A 9,915-nucleotide genomic window follows, 5' to 3' on the forward strand; every position below is an offset into this window, starting at 1 on the left:
AGGATAAAGAATAAGGACAAGACTCTTGGGGGAGTTTGTTTCATTGCTCCTCTTTTATTTCATTTTATTTCATGTATGCATACACAACAGCATTTTTATGGGGTTAATAAAACATAAGACACTTGGTTGAGGGTATAACACGCCTTTTGAGGCTGGTATGGTATGTTTGTGGTAATGATAGTGAGATCACTTGGAGAAGAGCCAGGCAGCACACGGCTCGCTCGGCAGCAGGCAAGCACTTTGGGCTCCGTTCCCATGTGGAATTCGGTAACCATGACAACACGAGCAGAACATTCTGAGGGGTAATCTTCCAATGACAAATATGCTTTAATCATGCCCATATTTCACATTCTGGAGAGTGTGCAATGTGACTTTCACGTTTTCTAGTACGTCTCCTCCCTCCCTCTTCTTTTCTCTCCCTCTCTCTCTTTGTCTCACTCTTTCATTGGCTGTCATTCACTCAATTGTCTGCTGAATCATCAGACTATTCAGCGCCAGAAGTGAAGAGATCAATCAAGGCGTGGATGATGGGGGGCAGAATTATAAGGCAGACAGACTGCATCGGGTAATAACAGAAAGCCCTTTCTTACTTTCTTTCTTTCTTACTCTTTCATCTTTTCTTTTTTATTTCGCCTGGTGAGGTGTACAGAACAAAAAACAAAAAAAAGTTGCGTCCAATAGCTGTGTGTGAGAGAGAGCAGAAACTCTGAGTCGTCACACTTGGAAGAGTATTATAAAACAAAGCAGTCTTCCAGTGCAAGGTTCATAGTTCCTTTAAAAAAAAAAGGTCACTGTTCTGCAATTAGCGTGAGTCACAGGTATTTACAGCAAACACGCTATGTCATTTCACAGCCGTTGGAAAGCAGGAAGGAACGATAAGGCGGGAAAAAGGGAAGATAGGGCCATGCGATGGACGGCATTACCAGACAGTATTAGACGAAAAATAATTAGATCTAACCGTGTCTGGTAAGACGCCTATCAACAGGCAGTGGTCAAACATGGAGAGCTGCAGGATATCCCATCTGAAAAAAAAAAAATCCATACAGGGGGGGGAACAGAGCTGTAAATGATCTGTACGCCTCACAGTTTCTGCGGATGAGATATTATCGGAGCACAATATGAATGGCACACACACACACAATTACCTTTTGAAGCCAACGGAGGTCTGCACAATAACCCTTCACCCCCATCACCCCCCCCCCACCCCACCCCACCCCCTCGTGGCAACAACATTTATTTTTAAAAAAAGGAATGTCGGAAAAACACAGCAAAGCAGGTTTCATTTCACCCATCCATGGCAGAAATAAAGGCAAAGCTCGGCTAGACGAGCAAATAAGGGTGGGGTTCAATATTTGCCAGTCGATTCTCCCACCTTAAACAAACACTGGCAGCCTCGGCCTCAGTGTTTGGTGTTTGCTTGTGTCTGTACAGTCTGTTTAAATGTCACCACAAAAGAAGAAGGTGCCTCCTTTGAGGGACGTCTCTCAGTCAATCAGTTTCGAAAGGGGAAGGGGGTACACACACACACACAACACACACACACACACACACACGCACACGCACACACACACACACACACACACACACACACACACACACACACACACACACAAGCACGCACACACACACACACACACACACGCACACGCACGCACAAGCACAAGCACACGCACACGCACACACACACACACACACACACACACACACACACACACACACACACACACACACACACACACACACACATTGGGTGGGCATATTATTGTGCCTGTGTGTGGGTTAAGCCACGTCTCTGGCAGCGCATTTGAAATCCAGCCTTGAAAACACAAGGAATTATATCAAAAGGACAACAAAAGCAGTATGCCGACAGGGCAGCAACTCTGCACGGGAACAGTCAGAGCTCCAGGCAGCGTAAACAAGCAGAGCCACAAAATACGGCAGATCACTGAGGCTAAACACTACTTTGGGGAAGGCATGCAGGCATTCATCATGGGAGGGGGAAGAGAGAGAGAGAGAGAGAGAGAGAGAGAGAGAGAGAGAGAGAGAGAGAGAGAGAGAGAGAGAGAGAGAGAGAGAGAGAGAGAGAGAGAGAGAGAGAGAGAGAGTATACGTTTGAAGGAGGAGGAACTGTATGTGTGTTTGTGAGAGAGAGAGAGAGAGAGAGTGTGAGAGAGAGAGAGAGAGAGAGAGAGAGAGTGTGAGAGAGAGACAGAGAGAGAGAGACAGAGACAGAGACAGAGACAGGGAGAGGCAGTGAGAGACAGAGAGAGAGTGAGGATGCCGTTAAAGTCTATTTTTATCGGATGTGCTCAGGTGAGGTGAGCTGAGCTGCGCGTAGCTCGTGTGTCAGTTGCAGGATATGCCACGCAGGTGAGGTGAGCTTGGCCAATCCCCTCCCTACACACACACAGGCTCACACACCACATACGCATCACAAAAGGCACACAAGCGAGGCAGGCTGGGGGGATGGGAGGAGGAAGCATCTCTCAGCAGATCTGGTTTAACAGTCAACGAACTTGTATTCTTTAACTAAGGCATGGGTGGGGTGAAAAGCCGGAGTGAGAGAGTGAAAGAGAGAAAGAGCGGGAGGGAGGGAGGGAGGGAGAGGAGGAGGGAAAGATGGAGAAACAGGACAGGGAATTGATCATGAAAAAAAGCAAACACCAACCCCCATCTTTTCTTTCGTTCTTTTTCTTTTTTTTTCGCACCCTTCACATTTCTATCTAGCTGCCATTTTTTCTGCCTTTTAAAATTTCCATTTATGAGGTGATGCTGCCATGGCCCTCTCCACCGCTCGCTTACTAATGGTTTAGAATGATACACAGAGCTGTGTGTGTACGGTTTTTTTTCTTTCTTTTTTTCGAAATTAATATCTGATTCATGTTCTTTGTAACCATGGAGACAATAAGGCTGCTGTGACTGGAGCCAGAAAAGCAGTTGGTCTCCCGAACGCGATAAGAGAGCTCTTTGCTGCCGATGCAAATGCTATTTGAATAAACAGTCAGACAGGAAAAGAACAAGGTGGCCTAGACCAACCAGCCAATCTCCTCTGAACTGTCTTTTTTTTTTAAAGAGAGAGAAAGGAACTCTACGGAACCCAATTACTTGTTTGCATTGATGGATTTTTTTTTGCCCTGGGGATCTGATAAAAAACGGGGACACAAAGTGCTACTTATTTTGTTCATACTCTCTTCCACAGAAACTCACCTGTCTTGCCAATTCAAATAGTCACCAACAAACAGACAAACAGGAAAAATGAATCACCACACTCACACCAAACTCTAAGCAAGCGGGTATCTCTGAGATTTTGGAGGGAGACAGACACAGACACAGACACATTTCTGGCTATAAACTCATCTCCACTCGACGTGCTTTGGACATCCAGCAAACATCGTTACCAGACAGTGTTAGAAAACAGAGGTACAATCCAGCACTGTCAGGTAAGATGACTGCTAAATGCCACCTCATGGAAAAAAGAGCCCAAACAATGGCAAAGAGACACCAAGGAAGAGAGTTGGTTGATGACGCAGAGCTTAGCGTGATAATGGCAACTGCCATTGACGTCCGAGCAAACACAGAGAGAGCTGTCAACTCTCAAGTTGAACCGGAGCCAGGGGAAAGCCATCATCATCATTACCAGGCAGTATTAGAGAGAGTTGTGATATCCAATGCTGCCTCGTAAGATGGAGATGACCGTCCAAAATGCACAATTTAAAAAATACAAGCAGGTTACAAGCCTACAAATACAAGCCTATTAATAGGGAAATCAGAAAATGTGCCAAAAACAAGGAAATTAAAGACTTTGAATCCCTAATTATAACTGACCAAGTGATATGGAGTTATCAATAAAAGTGGTCAAATCACTGAAAGCCCTTAAAAGATTCTAGAACCTTCCACCATTTACCTGGGTAGCTAACCCTACAACACAAGATCTACACTTCAAGATCACAGTCACAGTGGCTGTCAGATAGAAGACAGGCATGCTCTCCTTATAAGTCAGGGTGCTTGGGTGGGCAGCATGGGGGCCAATGACATACACCACTAGTTTCAGGAAATGGAACCACTCTGGAGGAGGTTGGGCACGGCCACATCGCTTGGCAAGATTGCAGGCAAGCAAGTCACTCAGGCCCATCCCCCCCCACCATCCCATCCCATCCCATCTCAACTTCTCTCAGTCAACCAGTTCTACCCCCATCTCAAAAGGCAGACCATGCTAAACCAGAACCAACGAAAGAAAAGAAAGAAAAGAGGGAGAGGAAGAACAGAAAAACAGGTAAAGCTAGTATAGGGCCCGCCAGCGAGTATAGGGCTTTGTTCCCCTTTTCTTGGCGGGTAGCTTAGCTGTGCTGTCACAGTGGACTGGACCACTAAGGCTGTTAATTATTGCCCAAACCTGTTCTGACTGGTCTGATTTGATGCCACGGCAGGGCCGGGGAGAGACAGAGAGAGAGACAGAGAGAGGGAGAACACAAGAGAGTGGCAGTACCAACCATATTTTGCATGATACAGGCCAGGAGACAGAGACCAGGCAAGGCATCATGACAGGACAGACTCAGTTGGCATACATACAGTCCCCCCGCACCTGAGTAGCCACATCAACAGTCAACAAAAGAGTTTTGGGTGGGGCCCACAAAGGCATAGGCACCTCAGGCACCAGTAACATTGCAGCAGCCCCCCATAGAAGACAATTGTGAGAGCGGCTTCATGAAAGAAAGGCCAAGCCAAGCAAGGATGGTGGTGATCATGGGGGAAGACATGTGATGAGAGCCTGGCATGAGTCAATGACAATGTTTCTTTCTTAGTTATTGACTTACTTGCTTTCGTTTCTCTGTCTCTCTTTACACTCCCTTTACGTGTGTGTGTGTGTGTGTGCGTGCGTGCGTGTGTGTGTGTGTGTGTGTGTGTGTGTGTGTGTGTGTGTGTGTGTGTGTGTGTGTGTGTGTGTGTGTGTGTGTGTGTGTGTGTGTGTGTGTGTGTGTGTGTGTGTGTGTGTGTGTGTGTGTGGTGATAACAGCCTCCAGGAATGCTGCATTAGAGTGACCTGTGCCCACGCTTTGTGTGTGGAAGGTCACTCACACACACACACATACACACACAGATACACACCTAGGGCTTACTGAATAACGTGTGCTTTTCACAGCGTTAAAACAGGTAGACATTTGTATACAGCACAGTCAAAGCAAAATGTCTTTGAAATTACAAAATAAAATGGTCTAATGCCAGTATGCAACACACACAAAAATCATAGACCAACTTACACAACACTTTCTATAAAGATATTACAATTGCTATGACAAAGTCTGATAAAGTTCATTCAGATACGTTTTAGATTTACATTTTTAAATGTGAAACTATGCCACACAGCAATGCAAAACTGAAAAAGATCAAAAGAAAGTGCATGTGATAGTCTCAGATTTTCAAATGACAGATAGAGACACTTGAGGAAATTTTAGAGGAAATTTTAGAAGATACTAAATAGTGCGGGGGGGGAAAGTAAAGTGGGTGTGTGTGAAAGAGAGAAGGTGTGAGAGAGCGAGAAGGGAGAGATAAAGAAAGGAGAGAAAAAGACAGTGAGAGAATTGAGACTAAGGGGAAGAAGAAAAGTAAGGAGTCAGTGAGGAGCCAAAGGAGGTGGAGAATGGAGAGAGAGAGAGAGTGCGAGAGAGAGAGGGAGCACCTGTAACCTTACCGTCATGAAAAGGAACCAAGTAAAGAATGTAACAAAAAAGTGAGTAAGGGGGGAAGACAAAAAAAACGGGGGGAAAAAATCTCAGATTTCTAAACCAAGTGCCTGAGAACGCTCCAGCTTCCTCCCAGACAGCCAGGACCCATGAAATGAAAAACCCTAAGCAGACCTGCTCGCCCAGACTGGAGCGGCCTCTATTTAGTTAATCATCAGCGTTATAAACCAGTACTGCAGGCCCTCTGAGAAAGAAAGAATGAAAGAAAGCAAGGAAAGAGAGAGAGAGAGAGAGAGAGAGAGAAGGCAGAAGGAGAGAAAGAAAGAAAGAACGAAAGAAAGAACGAACGAAAGAAAGAAAGGGTAGGGAAAAGAAGAATGAAAAATGAGGGGGAGGAAAGACTGTTAACAAACAGAGTGCAAAATCGAAAGAAAAGACAATGGACTGTGTACCTTAGCGCTAGTGCACACCTACACGTTCTTCTTCCTGGTCCTGTGTGTTACGTTAGCACAACTGGCGACCCTTCCTAGTTCGGCCTCTACAGTACCTCAACACTTCCCCTCGTAGTGTCCCTCCGAAGTCTGCACGGCGGGACCCTAAACTGATTGCTGCAGTGCGGCGTCTCTATCAGGAAACCAAGTGGCCGTTCTCCTCTGCCGATGAGGTCATGTGTGAAAATGAGGAGTGAAACCCCCGCGACGTGACACCACCCCTCTTGCCTGCACACAGGAATGTGAGGCCTCTGTGAAGTGAGCAACCTGTAGGCTAAACTAGGCCCGACCTTAATCAATAGTTTGTGTCACAGTGCTGGGAGAGAGAGATAGAGAGAGAGAGAGAGAGAGAGAGAGAGAGAGAACAAAAGCAATGGAGGGGGGAAACCCTAAACCTTGGTTAAAGGAGAACCTGGCTGGGACGGGCTCTAATTGCATCCCAGCTTTAAATGGTCGTGTTGTTTTCACAAGCCATAGCTGATGGACGGACAGGTGAGCTTTTGTCTCTCACCGAGAAATTCGGGCCACTGGCCATCATGGATGTCTATCTCTCTCTCTCTCTCTCTCTCTCTCTCTCTTACTATGTCTGTCTCTCTTCCGCTTCTGATTTTTTATTTGAGATATTTCAGAGGCTAAAGGCCTCATTAGGCTTTTAGCGATGCATTTAAATCTTCATTTCACTCACAGCTCACACTGGCTGTGAAAGTCATTTGCAAAAGCAATTTTTTTTTCTGCTATCGTCGGCAATGAATAGTGTGATTTATCACCACTATAACCGTTTTATAGTTAAACTTTAAACCTTAAAGCCCCCTTTTTTTAGTTGAAGTGGTAAAATGAAAGTTATTGATTTTCAGACGACAGGTTGTCATGCATTATTCACAATAATGCTGCCCCCTTAAGCTAACCTTTAGCAAGCTGAAAAAAATACAAACAATATTTCTGTAGTCAGTGCTTCTACAGGCCCCATTAACTCCCAACTGATAAACAAAGGTGACAAAAAAGCTGTCGACGCTGTGTGCATATCGAAGGCGAATGGAGCGGAATATTCCATTGGGCCGAGGTCACTGAGCTTGTTTTACCATATTTAACGTTCAAGTGGCCCAGCTTGCTTAGTCATTCTGCCAGTGAAGCATGCATCCCTGTGCACACAAACTCAGCGCCCTGTACCTCAATGACCCCCTCACCCTGACAGCACAATTAACACTCTGCTTGCCTCCCATTACGTCCAGTCAGAAGAGGGCGAGGAGTTGAGGAAAGGGGAGAAAAAAAACCCCTCTCACCATGAACCTGCCATTGATATTGACCACCTCCTCGTTATTAGCAAAGGGCCCCATCCTTTCGGCCTGCCTTCCCATTTATGTCACCACAAGAGAGGAGCAGCTTTTAAATGCTCCACGTCTGCTGTCACTCAGAGTCACCTGACTGCAGGCCAGTCTTGATGATGTTCACGTGAGGTTATAAACCTATGACAAATGACTCGGTCAGATGGGGTGGGGGGGTTATGGACTCACTTCCCTCTTCCCTCCAATCAAAATCCTCCACCTCACTGGGCATCCATTGTACTGCTTGGACGACATTTTCTCTCTCGCCTCTCCACAGCCTGGACTGAATGCTGCCTGACTCACCTGTGGGGCTCCACTCACACACTCCCTCACTTACTGCGTCCACTTCAGAACATGTTAAAAGATTATCGCAGCCAGAGTAACATTAGGCCCTTGTCTCATTAGGCTACTTTAATGCCTCCTGAGTGCTGGGAAAGTCAACTCACTGCAACAGGGAAACAGAGAGAGAGAGGACAGAGAAAGGAAAGAGAGAAGAGAAAAAAAGAGAGGAAGAGAGCAAAATGGATGCTCAGACGTTTTAGGCTGAGCCTCCATCTATTCTCTGAAGCCCCCTTTTGTGTTCGCTTACATCAAAGGGGCAAAGCGGAAGATGTGATTTAATCCTCGGTAATCATGCCGCAAACGGACACGTAAGGACAAGTCTGACCCTTCTCTGTCTGTTTTTTCACGGCAGCCATCTTTCGAGGACAAAGTGAAAAAAGGCAAAAGAAAAAAATAAAAGCACCACTCCCAATCAACAGGTCACCTACAGACAGGCTTTCCCATAGCACACAAAATCAAGGTGGCTCAAATTACTGTGAGTTAATTATGCATTTAATCATAGCGTCTGACTAATCCCACTCATCCACAATACCATTGATTTCAAAATGGGTTTTTAAAGCAGATATATTTTCAAAGTTATTTGGATGTAAAATAATTGTCAAATGCTAGAGCTGTCTTCCTGTTGTAACTTACTGTTGAGTGTGGCATTCAGCCTATGTGGACAGTTGAAGTTTTTACAGTCACTACTGTAGAAAACTAGCTCCCCCCGTATGTAGCCTTTGACAAGTCTGGCGATTTGCCCCTACCTGCCCTAACTGGTCTATCCAGTCAAGGAATGAATGTCTAAGCCTTTTGTTTGTCTTTTTCTTTCTTTTTGTGAAAAAAGTCCCGGAAATTTGATATTGTTTACAGTACATCTCCCAGCAAAGCTCTAAAACTTAGTTATTGAGATTAGCAAGAAAAGTTGTAGGCTATGATGATGTTACATTGCCACATTGCCCTCCATTTTGAAACTACATTTCTTTGGCTGCTACGGTTACGCTGACATCCACTATTCAGCCCACTACCTGTTTACAGTGGCAGAACTATGGGTGTGGACAATAAATCTTTCTTTAAAAAGCAGCATATTCAAGCTAAGCTACACTAAAATTAAAAAGATAGCAAATTGATTGGATTAAAATGATGAAATTAGATCAATTTACCCTTTTTTTCTTCAATGGTGGTAAGGTTTGATTGTCAGAAACTGCACAAGGAAAACTCTTCAGGGGCAGTTGGTTGGTGCCGCTCTCGCAAACTTCTCTTCCTCTCGACTGAGTGACGCCCTCTGTAACAGGTTTGCCCAATGTAGCCCCTGTCTTCAGGCGAAGGACGGAGCGCCATAGTCGCCTGATACCGCTGTGGCCAAGCTTCCCAGGCAAGTTGAGACGCCGGTGTCGAAAAACAGGAAGGCTTGAGGAGGAGAAGGAGGAGGAGAAGGAGGAGGAGGATGGCCGAAACCTTTGTCTTCCAAAGACAGCGAGAGAGAAAGAGAAAGGGAGCGAGCTTGTTTGTCTCGAACCTTCGAGCGATGCTACCTGTTTAAGCTCTAGGAGTGGAGAGACAGCATTTGTAAAGGGCTTGGTTTACATGTATCGTCCCCCCTTCTACCCCCACAGGTGTAATTTTCGTATCGCAACCAATCTCCTTAGCCTCCAGCGCTTGCAGGTGTGTCCCTTGCTCTGTGATAGGCCAACTGAGCCAGGCTGTCAGGAACTCCCACCCCCCCACTCTTGCACCTCTTCACGTCTGTTCACCTGCCCCCGCCCAAGGTACTTTGTATGTGTTTATGATGTCAGCTCGAGCTTTGTGAGAATGACCTCTGCTTTGCTTATTACACCCACCCACCCACACACACACACACACACACACACACACACACACACACACACACACACACACACACACACACACACAGAGACACAAGGCAGTAGATCTCTCCCAACGGCCACACCCATTCTCAAATTGACACCGTGAAAAAAAAACGGAGACAGAGTGAAAGGGAGAGACAGACAAGGTGAACGAAGTGCAGGTGACATGAAAGAATACGTATATGGACAGAGAAGGCCTCTTGATTTTTTTCTCACACCAAGGTGGAAGAGA

Source organism: Engraulis encrasicolus, chromosome 10 (genome assembly GCF_034702125.1).
Source record: "Engraulis encrasicolus isolate BLACKSEA-1 chromosome 10, IST_EnEncr_1.0, whole genome shotgun sequence".
NCBI lineage: Eukaryota > Metazoa > Chordata > Actinopteri > Clupeiformes > Engraulidae > Engraulis > Engraulis encrasicolus.